Source organism: Mytilus californianus, unplaced genomic scaffold, assembly GCF_021869535.1.
Source record: "Mytilus californianus isolate M0D057914Y unplaced genomic scaffold, xbMytCali1.0.p SCAF_12, whole genome shotgun sequence".
NCBI classification, from domain to species: domain Eukaryota; kingdom Metazoa; phylum Mollusca; class Bivalvia; order Mytilida; family Mytilidae; genus Mytilus; species Mytilus californianus.
Window position 1 is genome coordinate 27873509 of NW_026262604.1, and position 16902 is coordinate 27890410.

The window sequence follows — 16902 nt, forward strand, 5'->3', positions numbered from 1 at the left end:
CATTAAAGGCAGTTGTGCAGTTTATATTTTTCAAATCAAAGGTATAGTAACAAGTGCCATATTGGAGACCTCGAGTGTAAAGATATCAAATGATTCAAGACTTTCAATAGTAAGTCTTGTTTCTGTGTTTACCGTATCAATCAATCATTTTGTTATTTTAATGATAAGGAAGTAGAATTTTATTTATTTATTTTGTATAAAAGTTTATATGTGAAAGCTATTGAAATTTTCCCAATGCGTGTTATATTGACCAAATACAGTATGCAGAAATGTATATTAAGGTAGATTAAGTATATCAACACAAACAGCTGGAAACAGAGATTATATCACTACGTGAATACAAAATTCTCCCTCATATTGCATGTTGGTGACCTGATTCTAATATGTTTTACTAATTATTGGATTAAATTAAACACAACTAGAATAAATTATATTTTTTTTTATATGACCTATTCTTAAAATTAGAATTTTTAATGTCAAGTTATTATTATACCTGTATATCTGTTGTTATACATAATATTCGAAGTAAAAAGCTAATACAAAAATGTTTTCAATCGTTACAATTTTTGACATTTCAACCTATCATGTCTGTTTGTTTTGCTCACACATTATTTTCAATATATTGGAATTTTATGCGACTGTCATACAAGTGAGAGGTTTAGCTAGCTACAAAAAAGGTTTAATCTACCATTGTCCACATAAAGAAAAACCTGTAACAAGTCAGGAATATGACAGTTGTTTTCCCTTCGCTTGATGTGTTTGAGATTTTGATTTTGCTATTTGATAAAGGACTTTTCGTTTGTGTTAAGCTTTTAATTAATTTTATATACCACTTTGAATATTAATCAATTTTGATTTATTTAAATGAAATCAAGTGCTTACATGTAATATAGGGTAAGTGCACGTATAGATTTTTATATTGCACGAACGTTCGAGTGCAATATCTATTCAACAAGGGATGATATTAACAAGTATTCATACAATAACCCTTTTGTTGTAAAATAAATATTGAAAACTGTTTGAAAGATTTTTTTTTTTCACTCATGAGGTCGAAATGAAGGTATTTTGCAATAGTGAAATGAACGCTAACTTGTGTTAAGTTCTGTGGAAGATATTGTGTTGCTGTACAATAATAAAGAATATATCCAGAACATTTTGATGTACACTTCTGGCAAGCTATTTTGATGCATAGTCCTATCGTTTGACATATCTTTTAAATCAAGTGCGGAATATGTACTGCTCAGCTGAAGCTCAACGACTGATATTTGAACTCTAGGCGCTGCAGATATAAACTCGAGTGCAGGATATTGAAACTTGAACGATAACGACGCTGCAAAGTTGTAAAGTCTAGCAAAGCGGATATTTTAACTCGTGTGATGGATATTTCAATCCAGTGCTAAAGTTGAAAAATTCTAGCTCCAGCATACTTAGGGATGGTCAATCAAGTGCTAGTTTTGTAGATGTAACATTCAGCACTTTAGATATAAAGGGAAGCTCTGCAAAATTGTAATCACCAGAGATGAAGATTTATATCCAACACTGAATTTGCAAATGACACCCTTGGAAATACAGTCCAACACTGTAAATATGCAACCCTGGGCTGAAGATATTAATTTCACCTCTTAAGGTAATTGTATTAACAAACAATTCTCACTGTTTCAACCTACCTGTTGGCTTCATACAACTATAAAAAAAATCGCAAACGCCTGAGATGTAGAATCTATTTATGAAGATGTACAGGCTAATTATGAAAATGCAAACCTAGTACTGAAACACAATTCTAGCGCTCAATATTTTATGCCAATCGCTAAAGATAATTGCACTAGTGCGATGAATGTGTAACGATTATCACTGGAGGGTTTTAAAACACACAGAGCTTTGATAACCAAGTCATGTGCTGAAGACATAAACTTCAACGCTTAAGATTTGAAGTCCATTGCTGCTGATAATCATCTCCACCGCTCAAAATATGAACTCGATCGCGGAAGATATCTTAACGTTAGATATTAATATCAGCTCTGCAAATGTAATGCCAAGTGATATATACTTTGAAAATATAATCTAGAGCACAAGACATTAAGTTCCAGAGCTAGAGATTTAAAAGTAACCTACAGCGCTTAAGATTCATACTAGAGCGAAGGAGATGTTAGGTTTAACGCTGCAGATTTGTAAAATACATTTGTGAAGATTAAAATCCAGCTCTGAAGTTGTAGAGTGTAGTTCTAAAACATAAGTAGAACGCTGTAGATAGAATTTCAGCGCTAAAATTGTAAACTCCAGATTTAAAAATTGAGACTAACTATATATACTGTTAATCCGTTAATGTACAATATGGCTCTGAAGATAAATGAATAAACTCACCATAGATACTAGGTTTACATTTTGAACGCCAGACGCGCGTTTCGTCTACAAAAAACTCATAAGTCCCACTTGAATATAAGAAGGAAAAAAGAATAAATAAAGAACGAAGTGTACGAGCATTAAGAACCAAATTCCAAAAGGTTATTACAGAATACAGCTTAAGTAATCTATTCCATTTGGTAGACGCTCCTTGGTATTTGAACGACAACCAAGATAAACATTTAAATGAGAACTCAGCCCTATAACACAGGACATTGATACATTTAAATAAACTCTAAAAGTAAACTGAAAAAGACATGACTCATCAAATCGGTATCAAACAGAAAAACAACTTGCAATATATAAACATGATAAAAGCCATAAAGTACAGTTGGGTGCAGACCAAGCATCACATGTAGACGGGCAGAAAACGTTAACGCGGCGTTTACTCGCGTGCATTTCATGTAAACGCTGCGTAAACTCTGCGTTCACTCCAAAATCCAATAGACATTAAATGTAAACGGGCGTTTACTTTCACGTATACCTCCGCGTTAACGTAAAAAAACGGCGCGTCTTCTTTTCTTGTAAAAAGTAAACGCGCGTTTACCGGTTGCAGTAAACGTTAATGCAGATTGACATCGTATCCCTGATACACCGACCTATCATGTGACATGACTAGCTACGTAAAAATGTGTAACTGCACAATTTCGCCAAATATATAGATTAACGATCACAATGTATGACACGTATTAAATTAATTGAAATTTCAGAACTGTACATAAGTAACAAAAAGATATTTCTTCTGGAAGCGTAAACTTTTTTTTCATTTTTTTATTAGTGGAAATGAATTTTAAAACGATGACATGGTCCGAAAACAAAATTTTTAAATGCACGTTCTGTTCTGTACAGGTATGATCCTCCGTTATGTATTAGAGCACTATAGACTTAACACTTATTTACAAAGATATTTACATAGTGCATGATATTTCTTCATGCCTGACCAAGATTAATTTGCTGTAAAGAATGTTGTCAACAGTTGATCACTTACACCTATCGCTATATTAAATATTATTTTTACATCTGCTAACAGTTTTGCATTACATGTATTCATTTTGGTATGTTTTTTACAAACATTTTGTGTGAAACAATAGCAATTCATTTATTATTTCCAACATAAAAATTTGCAGTTGAAGATTACACTTTTTTGATTATCTTGTACTAGCCCGATTATCGAATACTTTTTATACCTACACCTACAAATGGATTGTTTGTAGGCATCAACAAAAGGTGCCAATATATATGTAGGACTCCAAAGTGCGATGGCACTCTAAAGTGCTATGGTCACGCTAAAGTGCGATGGTCTACGCTAAAGTGCAATGGTGTAAGACCCTAAAGTGTGATGATTGTTTGTTTTTTTAAGTGCGATCAGATAAAACGCTAAAGTGCGATGGTATGACACGCTTAAGTCCGATGGTGTAACGAAAATGTGGTTCAGGCAATGGTTTTCGTTTGTTATACTACATCTTCTTGGTTTTTTTTAAAGTACGATAATTGTCCAAAAAATGTAATGGTTACATTGCAATAGTTAGTTTATTCGGAATTTAGTAGTAGTCGTTTGTTGTCAGCATCAATATATGGTGCCACTATTTTCCTTGTTTCTTGAATATAATGTACCGGAACTCAAATTTGGTTCTTTTTGGTACATCAGGATGAATGGTTTTACAAAAATTGAGAGCTCTTCAAGTCTATGGTTACTTATACTTATGTTCATAACAATAAAAAGTGACAATATTTCTTATTTTTTATAATTTTCTTGCAGGAGCATGATATTTGAGTATTTTTTACCTCCTGATGGACTTTCTTATATGAAAGGAAAGAAGTTTTAGTTTAAACTAAAATCATTTTATGTCATCTGTTTTATTTCAAGTCTTGTCGCATTGTCTTGTTAAATCTCCAGTAATGAATATTGTTGTTAACATATAAAACTTTCTTTTTTTTTTTTTTTTTTTAAAGTTTTGCAGTATTTAATGATAAATTATGTTATGTGTCTGTGGTTTAATGTTGCAAAATTTGTTGTCGGCATTAATATAAGATGCCAATATTTTACCTTTTCTTAAAATATTATGTAACAGCATTACAATTCTGTTCTTTTGGTACGTCACGAGGGATATTTTTACACAATTGTAGAGCTCTTTAAATCTACGGTTACTTATATGTATGTCGATAACATTAAGCTTTGCTAATATTTTTTTTTATATAATTAAAGTGTGTACCATTGTACTTGCTAAATGTATTCTCTTTTTATACCTTAGGATGGATTGTTTGTCATAAAAGGGAAGGAATTATTTCGACGATTGTTTTTAATAAAAAAAATCAATTTCTGTTTTCTAAAGGGATGAACAGGTTTAATAAATTTCACACTACAATTCGTATATATAGATGTCGATCAACACCATCATTTTTAAATGCAGTTAACCATGAACTTTGTCAAATATTTTGAAATGAGTGTATTGTCTGAAAACAAAATTTCATAGATCATTTTATGTCATCTGTTTTATTTCAAGTCTTGTCGCATTGTCTTGTTAAATCTCCAGTAATGAATATTGTTGTTAACATATAAAACTTTCTTTTTTTTTTTTTTTTAAAGTTTTGCAGTTTTTAATTATCCAATAATTCATGAAAATATTTTTTTAGCCAAACTTTATTCATTTGCAACATATGAATAAACCCTTTAAAAAATCAAGATTAACATAGCTCATTAGACTCTGATCATGCTGATAGAACGTACTTTTAAAAAAATGTGGTTTTAGATTCAAACTTTGAAAATAAAAAAAATGTCTAACAAGAAAAAAAAAGTATCCTATAATTTCCACAAATAGTTAACGGGAAGAGTAAACGCGTGTTTTCTAAGTGCACGTACAGGTAAAGATGTAAAGGTTATTGCAGCAATAAACTTAGATATCATAACTATAACGCATTGGTTGTTAATATGACACAAGTATTTTGAGAAAAGAAGAATCCTATGTAATGGTAAACGATATATATCAATAGGATGTTGCATCTAAAGCTTAAAAGCTGCTTACAATTATAAATTTTCATCCGTTTTAAAATATTTTTCCCGGTCAATACAATCGTTGTACGGCTAGATAACGGAGAAAAGAAACGGGATAACAAAACATGCCATTTACTTTAACTAACAATCATTTAAGTTCGTAGAGACTTTTTTAGATAATTGTGTGATGAACATTCGCACGACTGTTAACGATATCAGACAGAAAAAACAATAGTTTTCTTTAGAAATCATTCACATGAGCACAGTTTCAAATGTTATAAGGATAGTTAAAACTATATGTACTGCAACCATTCATCTCTGCTTTGCTGATAGTTGTCGTCCCTTCTTCTTCGATACGTTTCACGTTTCATTTCGTCAGGATGAAAATTATTGCCACATCTACTTGCATAAAATTCCTCGGCGTTATCGACATTTTCCTTCGGAGGATGTTCACTATCTTCGTGATCTTGGATAACAGAAATTGCCGTAATTCGGTTTCGTTTCCGTTTCCTTTGACCAAAGCGTATTCGGAAGTGAATGCAACAGTTGAGTATATCTATGGCGATCAAGAAAACCATTGGAAGAATGAGAAAAACAATGCATCCCCATCCTATAGATTGTGCAGATTTTCTTTTGTTTACCGAGGATTTTTTCTTTCGTACCTCCTTTGATACAGTTTTCTTGTCAACTGAGATCTCGAATTTTATGTTCTTGTTGAAATCTTCGAGAACCATTTCCTTTACTTCAGCATCTGTTATTTTCTTTCCATCAAGAAAGTGCCATTTTGTATTTATTTACCTCTTTGGACATTTACATAACAGTTTCCGTGGTCGCGTTCCTGGAATAACAACATGATATTATATGTATCCTTGTGTAATATCTTATGTTTTACATATTTAGTTAATAGAATAACAACCAAATAAATTTAATTCAGTAGCTAAAAAAAAGAATACACAGTAGGTTTATATAACAAAAGGAACTAAAGTGTACTAATAAGTTAATACATTTATGATACAAAAGAAATACATCAAATACAATAAGTACACATTATCCCAGGTTTAAGATATAAGAAAAAAACTGACGTAATTCAGTTGGCAATGCTATACCTGTTGATGCATGTGTTACGGTCTCAGTAAAATCAGTTGATATAGATGTTTGTGTATTTTCAGAAGTCGAAGTCATTGATTTTCTCGTATTTAAAGACGTACTGTTTGTTACTGTTGCTGGAGATGTGTCGGTGCTTATCATCTGCATGAAGGTTGAAGTAAATGGTTCTCCTACAGCCATAGGCGTTATATTAGTAGTTTGTGTAACTTAAGCAGTTACTGTGTGCTGTGGTCGATCTGTGAAAGCGAAAAAAATGATTGGCAACATAATACAATTACAAGCTCAAAACTACTAGTATCATTTATGTTTAGTAGTAACTTGCCCATCTATTTTCTTTGAAAGAAAATGACTAAAATGGTTAAATCAGAAAAAAAAAACAACAACTAAAAACAAACAGCATAAAATACTGCAAAGTTCTTAATTGTTTCATGCAAACGCAGAAAACATTTCTTTCATTAAATTGCAACTGAAACTTAACGATATACATGTGCACTGACCTAGATATCGTTTTTGTTATTAACATATCTTCCCTTTGATCTTTGGGAAAAGTTGTGTCATCTACAATCTCACAACATGTCACATTCTTACTATTCCTGGCAGTTTACGATAAGTTACTTAAGCAAAAATAAAATTGACATCAAAGTTGACTCAAATTGGATTTGATAGTTTTTATATATTGCGAATTTGGCTACCTAAACTGTGAGCTTTACATAAACCTGATGACGGTAATGTCAGAAATACAAGTATACGAAAGAAAAATTGTTATACACATCATTTCGCCTCTCTTTTTAACTTTTCTTGTATATTCAGATTACTTTTATATATATTTCTTTTAAGTGAATATCAAGTAAATGTAAAAATAATAGATATTGAAAACATTGCAAATCTGTAACTAAGAAATAAACAAAAAATATGGCATTACTGCATAACATAAACAATAGAAATCTCAACTGATGCTTTACCCATTTACGTATAGCAATATTGATTGTTTTTAATTTCTAGACAGACTCTTTGTATTTGGATTCTTTGACGTTTGAATGGGTCTACCAAATGAAGATTATTTCAAATGTAACTTTTGGGCGTATTGAAGTACGAATCAAACGTTTAATGTAAAGCCAAATGCGTGTTTATTAGTATTACAATATGACAGAAAATCTTGAAACAGATGATACATATTTTGGACTATCGTTCGATAAAGCAACCCGGTGACATTTAAAAGACAGCGTTAATCTTTTACATTGCAAAACATATCATTCGGCTGACATTCAAAAACAGATAAGATGCAACTACTATTGTTTATACATAATTTAGATACAGTCATCTTTGTGTTACTCCAATCTGGTCGGCGATAAAATAATCAAAAATAATTCAGAACATCACGTTAGAGCGTCATTGTGAGACACCCTAAGGTAGCCATCGTAAATACCATAAAAACACTATTGAAAATACTAATTATAACTTTGTAATTGTATAACAAAACGATTTAAAATGTTATGAAGAATCGCTAGGAGTGCAAAAATTAAAGTAATACGTTGCATGACAATTTCATGGTTATTGGATCCTGCGATTAAAGATGTAAGTGATTGTAAGCTGTTCTGGAATATCTTGACACAATTTTAATATTCTTTGTGAAGGAGAAATTGTTATTGGTAGTTTGCTGAAACATAGATATACTTCAGCATTTTATTCTGATTTAACTAAACATTTCTACTTAGGTTTATATTTCCCCGTTCATGGGTATATTTCTATGAAATAACAGTCATATTGGTAAAGACAGAAATAACATAAAACCCTAACTATTTGGTACAACCTTAGTAATTTTGTCGAGCACAAAAACGATATTTACGCAATGAGTGTGTTGTGAGTTTTTTTTTTTTTTTTTGCTGGTTGATGTGCCCCTTTTTGACAAACTTAGGCAGTTAGTGTTTAATTCGGCGCAGGTTTCGTATGTTTTATAAAACTGATATGAATTTCTTATACGTCAGAGTCAATTTCATTATTTAATACGCTTAAAAATTATTCATCTTTTTACTGAAGGCGCTTATATTTCAAGTTTGATTGATCTGTATATAGGTGACAAATTGAAAATATACCAACAATTACCAACCATATCATCTATTTCTAGTATATGAAGTCCATATTTTCTTATATCTCTCATTATTAAGCAGTAAATAAATGCAGCATTAATTTATCAAATGTATTGATAGAAAACGAAATGTAAGAAGAAATTTTATTTTGACCTTAAAACTGCAAAATTACAGTAGTTTATATTCTCTTTAAAATTATGATTTTTATTTTCCAATGTTCATGCAGAAATGCTATTGATAATATCATGGTGATTTTTGTATAAAAATTGTGAAAGCTGGCAAAAAACGTTGCACTATCACAGATGTGCCTCCAACTTTAACAATACGCATGTTCACTTCCTAAAATGTGCTTTTTCCGGTATAATTACCTATTTCTGCGACATTTATAAGCTTGTTATGTGTCCCTTCACACTCTTCCGTCCGGTTACCTTGGCATTGTATAGTACACTTATTATCCAGCATTTTGTCAGAAACAGACAGTTCCTTGAGTCGACAATAGCACACCTTGTCCTGAAAAATGTTAACATGGAAAAACAAAAGAAAATACTCCTTGTTATATTCAAGATATTATTTTTATAAAGGTCATTTGAAAAATGTTTTCATTACCATACTACGTATGCGAACATTGTCTACCTTAATATACAGCTTATACTTATTCCCATTGTTTGACTAAAATTTCAATATATCTGTGAATTTTAAATTTTGAACTCCTGAGCTTACCTTATCAAAGACATATTTTTCATTTAACCAATTGTTAAAACAACTTGTAATATATTGACTTGGGTATGAGCATAACTTATCTTAAACTGCTGAAAAAGTACACCAATCTTTTATAAACTAACGGATATAGTAATATAACTCGCATAACCGATAGTCATTTCTGGGAACTAAAAACATCTTACTTTTGAATGATACTTGCAAATATAGTTCGATGCAAATAAAAAAAAAAATCATAACCTTGATAATTTGTTACTGTCGGGTTGTCGATGTTATGTCCGGTTTATCGTTTCAATGTCTCCAAACCTAGTGCTAAAGATCCATCAATTTTTCTTGAACAAAAACCAATAGTTTATATATCTTAATATTCCAGGTGATTAACAATTATTAATTGATCAAATTTGTTTTTATCAATATATTTATTCTTTGTCCTATTGTCAAAAACATTTTGCTTCATTTCTTGTTCTGTTTATCTAATACAGTTTATGACAAAGGTCTTAATCTGAAACGTCATTGTCATAGTTCAAAGATCACAAATAAACAGACCCAAGGTCTATAATAACTTTGGGTTAGGAGTTATACTCACAAGCTTCTTGTTCTAAATATTTAAGAGAAGCAATCCTCTATAAAAGTCACAAATGATTAATAGCGACAAATTTGGACAGACACTGGAAAAAGAACTATGCTGGATAGTTAAAGACATTTTGCTTGTAAGGATTTAACGACCAGACAATTCTTCGAACTTATACATTCAGAACAGATACAACAAAAATTCTTAAGCATGGCACTACCGGAATGAGACTACTCCAAGGGTCACCATAGTTATATTTCCAACTAAACCAACTATATTGTTTATAAAAAAGATTGTCAATGTGGCATTTTGCTTCTATCTAATTTTTCATCTTTTTGCCCATAGACGCCATATCGAAAGACTTTAGATTTAAGGTTTGTGAATATGAATAACAGCGATAAAAATAAATGTCCAATGCGTCAACTATTAAACTGTTATAACTTCATGCGGAAGAAACCTTTAAGTATGTCCTGAATCATTAAAAAATTCAAACGGCAAAGACAAAAAAAAAATGCTTCCACATGAATGTTGTAATACTCAATGAAATCTGAACAAAATAAGGGTAATATTGAAAGCCTCAACAAACAGAACAAATTTGAAAGGTCTTTCCAAAAGAAATGCGGAAAGACCTAGTTATCGACAAAAACAATTAAGGTTAATATAAGGAAAGATTGACACACGTAATAATAAAATGTAAAGTTGTCTGCAATTAAGGCCACGTTTTGCATTTTCTTTGACTACACATGTCATTTGATAACTAAAAAGTAAAATAATAAAAATACCGACTCCAAGAAAAATTCAAAACGGACGGTCCCCTATCCTGTAAATAGACCTGTTAAAATGACCAAGCAATGGGTGAAACACCATGACCCAAAATGAATTAGTATAATAAGAATTGAATCAATATATTGTTTTTAGTTTTATTGGATACCAATTAGCGCTAAGTATATTTAACCATCGTTTGAAATCCAGAGTCAACAAACATATTTTGAAACTTCCAATTTAGTATTAAATCTTATATAAAGAATTATTCCTCTAGGCTTTCATCGATAAATATGTACTCCTGCCAATGTAGGTTAAAGTAAAAAAAAAGTCATTTTATACCAGGGACAAAAGAAGTGCTTTGTGTATAACCCTCATCAATTATGTTCCAAAGTCTCAACACTTCTTGATCGGAACACTACCAAAAACCAAATAATCATAAAGTATGATGTCTGTCGGCTTTAATTTAAGTAAGTGCGACATAAATGATATACATGCAGTAATAAATGTTTATTTTTATATTTCAATACCATTTGGTCAGATGGTACTGGTACTATTTAATAACACACAATGATTCAATTTCTTGTTTAAATGATATGTAATTGTACTTAAATGTAACTAGAAACTCCAATATAGCCCAAGTTGGCTATTGACTGTATAGTTCTAATAATGATGCTGTTGTTTTTGTATGTTCAGAAACTTTTTCTTTTTTTTTTAGCTTACCAAGATTTTGAAGCCGAATGAACTGGATTTAGGAAGAATATACACTGTATCATGTTTATGAAAAAACAACTTAAAGATATTATTAAAGGTAAAATAGACTTACGGATGTTCCATAATACCGATAACGTGCAAGAGTTTGTTTACACTGGTATTCACACAAAATATGATCATTATCTTTATCATTCGTACGAATATTTATCCATGACGAGTCTAATTTATAACATGATGTAACCACTACACAATCTGCAAAATGAGACAATGTGCATATGATACTGATGCATTTACATCGATTTGATTATTTCCTTTTTTTGTGTTGTCCCTTTCATACATAAACCTTGGACATTGAATATAAATCAGTATTGAACAATTATTTTTCTAAATTCAAATTGCCTTTGAAGATCTATAAAAATATAAGAGTTCTTAATTTGCTTTCTACAAGGCAAACTGTTCATGGCATGATTATTGTGTACTTCGTCGGTAGGTAATCTTTAGTTTTATTATTCTCTTCCCCTTCAACCTCAAAGCTCGGCAATTAAACAGTGAATATTTGGTAGTGAAGATTTGCAGTACTATTCTCGTTTTATTTCCATTAACTGACAGCAATTGTGTAAATTTCCCAATAAATAGGTTTGGTTGAATTGGGTATTATGTATGGTGTATATCGAACTTGTTTGTAAGTAATGGGCAAACATGTATGAGTCAAATGGGAAAGGTGCAATGGAAGTGGTGTATGGTATGGTGTATTATGAATTGTGTATATTACAGGTAGTAAGCTAATTTCGATATGTCTTGTAGTAATCTGAATTCGTCACTTGTGTCATAGATCTTAGTTTTAATTCGCTTATCTGTGTCGATTTGAAGAACAGATATCATATTATAAGGAAAACATTCTAGTGTCAATGATATCTTAAGTGTGAAGTTCACTTTCGTTAATGAGATTCTAACACTTGATAAAGGACTGATTTATTGAACGACAGGATATCTTCTGAATACCTGAAAGTGAATAAATCAGCTTGGCCAAATTTTTTTTGTCTTTTTCTAAAATATTGTTAGAAAATTAGTGGGTCTGACAATGGAAGCCGTAATGTCTCCATCTCTTTCAGATTGCGACTACCGATAATGAAAATCTTATGAACAAACCTAAACGAACAACATCATTTTGCAAAATTTTAAAACCATTCTTATTTCAATTTCCATTGCCTTAGTTTATAAATAGATAATCCTGAAATATTATTTATTCTTAACATATCCTAGTCTGTTTATCAACATTCGCATATAGAGTGAATGCACTTTTTTTAACATACAAAAGTTCAACAAATTAACGGTTTTATGTATCTCGTTATTATATTGAGAAAAAAGGTAAGGAGGACTTTACATATAAACATCACAGACTTCTAACTTTCTAACTCCATTTTGATAGCTATTTGTCAGTCAATCATGTTTGCATTTTATCCCAAATTTAACTACTAAATGTTTAATACGATACTTTCATATATAGTATATACGTATGGCACCAATTTTGATTATATTAAAAAACAAACAGAACATTCAGAACATTGATTGAACAACTAGGAGTAACAAGGAAAAAATCGTCTTACTCGTGAATTGTAAAACAGCGGAATTGGAATATGACTCACATTTACTTTCTTTCTTTTGATCAGACGACTTTGCTGATGTCTTGATTTCTAAAACCACGTCGCTCGAGAGTTTTGATCGCCGCATATAGTGTCTGTCAAACAATTAACAAACAAAACGTTCAAGGATTGATTTGTACCCAGTTGTATTTTAACGAGTCGTAACCTATTATACAAACATCAAAATAGTTTACAAATGATCTTACTTCTCCTAATGAACCACTATGCAAACCCTTCTGCAACTCAAACTTTTCACTTGAGGTCACTCCCAGTATTTGGTGGGGTTCCTGTTGCTCAGTCTTTAGTTTTCGATGTTATATTTTGTGAACTATTGTTGTCTTTTTCTTTTTTAGCTATGTCATTGTCAGTTTATTTTCGACTTATGAGTTTGAATGTCCCTTTGGTATCTTCTCTTTATCTATAACTTTCAGCTCTCTTTTTTAAACAAATCCCAGGGATTAGGTTGTTGATCTCGAACAGTTGTATTCTATACCTCTTAAAACATTTTTGTGACGTCTTTCTATTGTTGTACCCGTTCTTGATTTCAGTGATTGGACTATCATTTACCTGTAAGAAACCACTATGCTACCTTTATCTGTCGAATTTTTTTTAAGAATAACCCTCCTCTTTCTTAGAAATATTGGACAGCTGAATAAATGACAATTAGACAAAATCATTTTATTAAAGTCACTTTCCAATACAATAACTTTGTCACTCAACAAGACGGTTTCTTGTGAAAAAAAGTACTCTCAAATTGATTTTAATACTGCCAATACTTATTCCACAGCCATTTTCTCATGTTTTGGGTTATCTCTTTTAGCACCAATTTGGTTGAGAATGCTCGTTGTAAGTTTTGTTTTTTGTTGCTTTTAGGTATTTATTGTTGCAAAAGATTATCCTCGTCCGTTTAGGATATAAACATTGACCTATGGTGTTGCTCTCATTCTTCCTAACATCAATTTCAGCTACAATTAAAATGAAAAAATCAAATAATGCTTCTAATGCTTGATAGATCATGTCGCAATTCAAGGACCACAAGTAAAACAATTGTATTACATGTTTCATAATCAAGATTAAATGGTTCATCTGAAGTAAATGTTTTACCAAGTGTTGCTGTGCAAACCACATATTGTTCCTTGTACAAAATAGCTAATCAAGAATTTGATTTACAACCTAAACCACACTCTGTGTACAAAGGACAAATCGAGATCTTGCTTCATGAACAAGGGGACTGTAATAGTTCTTTTATGATTTTTTTAATCGGATATCATTGCCTGTATAGAAATATAATGCAAAATTTCGCTTATCAACGACAATGAATATGGAAAGCTGAATAAAGAAACACGTGACCGCAGGTTATCTGTTAAACAAATCAATCATGTGTCCGATTTGCACTTTGTTCGTAGTGATCGTTTTTTTGTATTTAAACCGATGTCCTCTCTTGAAACTAGATAAAGGTAGGTGCTAGATTTAATCATATGTTTGTTAAATAAGTTTGAGACAGTTTGATATAAATTTGAACATGAAACCCTTTCCTGCATTGAATTGATTGAAAAGGGGGATTAATAAAAGTAGTTTTACTTTATATAACATCAAAATACGAATTACATTTGTTTCTTTCCAATGTACTTTTCGAACAGTCTCAGACACTTTCCTTTAGTTTATATCTTATAGGTAAAATTGACTGAATGCAATAATTATACATTAAGCACAGAAACAACGATATGTACACCTACAATGCTTTCTTTTGCAAGAAAAAAGAAAGCATCATTTGTAAAGGGAAATCGAGAGACAAAATTATGTTCCAGTAACATGAAAGGACACAGGGGACATTAATACGCAAACAAACAAAAATAAGAGCAACACGACCTTGCAGAAAAAAAACAGTAAACAGGGGGATATTCAGGTGGTACCGTTTGGGTTTACAATAACCGTCTCATGCAAGACAACCACCGAGTCGAGATAAGTTTTGGTGAACGAGGAAGGAAAGAAGGGGCCTGTATCATACTGTCATACGGGAAAATTGTGAATATATATTTTTTTCATGTATAGTTGGTGAATAGGTCTGATCAATTTATTGATCTCCCGACAATTCATGGCGATGAGTTTATATATTATAACTAAATTAATTCATTTTTAAATTAAAAGATACAATATTTGAATCTTAATTTTCTTAAAATTCATTAAATTACTATAAGATGGGTAATTCCGATGAACAACAAAATAATTTAAATTGATTGCACGCTTGTTATCTCTTTATTTGTGCATATTCATTTTATTTTATAGTGTTATATTTGAAATGAATTGATTGAAACTTTTTCATCAACGTGACCTGTCTTCACATGTTTTTCTTTTTTGTCATTCACCTAATGAGAAATAAAACCCTTGAAAAAATAAGGAAGTAATAGGAGATAACTACAGTTTAAAATCTATATATAAAACTTGCCATTATTAGCTGTTATAACTATATCCTCTTCGTTGTCCGCACTGAAATCGAATATATCTGAATACCCATTAGATCCTAATCCAAAATTTATAACAACACAATCACTAATTACGACATCACTTTCTTCGTTGTTTTGCATTAAGAATATACTTCCATCGTCTTTATCAATTTGAAACACCAAACACATGTGAAGGTATTCACAGAAAATATATAAAGTAGTACTCGCGCATGCAAAAAGCATTATACATGTGATACGCATACACTGTGTCTACATGTACATTTAGCAATACATGTTGCTAACCTTCAACTATACTTTATTTTTGTTTATTATTTGAAATTGAGCTACTGTTTAAAGTGACCAACATGTAGGATAATTCATAATAAAGTTTATCCACAAAACTATTTACACACTTGAAGAACAAAATCTTAACAACAATTTGCATTTGGTTGCTTTTTTTTTGCCTTTTGTTGACATGTTAAACAATGTTTTAAGTAAGATATAAGACTCTAACAGTCCGTTCTGTAAGATATTGGACATGTCAGGCCAAGTAATCACTAAAGCACTACTAATGACGATTAAACTCATCTAAATATAAAACTATGGAACCATACCTGTATCAGAGAAAATATTTTTAAAGTGTCGTAAGCGCATTTTATATATTGAATTAAAAAAAAAATCGTTTCAATATCTCTGTTTTATTCACTAACTCACCAATAACTGTTTTTTTTTTAATCATAAACTGTCTTACATTATTCATCCTTTCATAAATGGTCGGATTGATTTAGTTTGATAATAAAAAAAATTGAGCGTAATTTGCTCCAGTGGAATTCAGAAGAACTGTATGTAAAAGCTATAAAATACATGAAATTTAGATATAGGCAAATTAAAAATCGACATAAATTCTAAATCATTATTTTGAAAAATTAAATATAACTGATATTTAACGAGTTGAGGATTTTTATAATCTTACCTGAAGTCTTAGGGTAAATAACTGAACTAACTAATACCATAATTATTACTGAATTATTCATATCAGCATTGACAATAGTACACGTCTATTCGTTTTGAAAAATATCTCAATACAAAATTCAAAAATCAAAAGTTTAATTTCCAAAATCATGTTGCGCAGTCTCGGTGTATCTTGTAATTACGCCTTGTCATATCGGATGTATGAATCATAGTTACGTTTCCATAATGCAAATTGTGTATTTAAATTTGCAAGTACTTCCTTGCTGTTATATTAATTTGTATTCATGTTTGGATCGAAAAACAGAATTTGATAAGAAAACAAAAGTTTACCAAATAAAACATTTTCATTTTTTAATAGCTTCTCGATTTAAAATATTATGCTATATTGAATAATTAACAAAGGTATTCCGATATCAAAGATAATAGTATAATTATAAAATAGACTTGTACAATCATAATGAAAGCTATTGATCTCATTCCGGTGTTTAAAACA

General features: G+C 30.8%; 1 protein-coding gene and 1 long non-coding RNA gene across 2 annotated transcripts in view; both read right to left on the reverse strand.

Annotated features, from left to right (window-relative positions):
• The window catches only part of LOC127722375 (uncharacterized), a 175759-nt gene that overhangs the window by 71792 nt on the left and 87065 nt on the right, over positions 1-16902 (reverse strand). The window lies entirely within an intron of this gene.
• LOC127721657 (uncharacterized) lies at positions 4996-16310 on the reverse strand. Its single transcript, XR_007991380.1, has 5 exons — positions 13487-16310; positions 11463-11602; positions 8955-9096; positions 6499-6735; positions 4996-6230 (listed from the first exon to the last, which is right to left on the reverse strand). It is a non-coding gene; the product is annotated as an uncharacterized LOC127721657 (long non-coding RNA).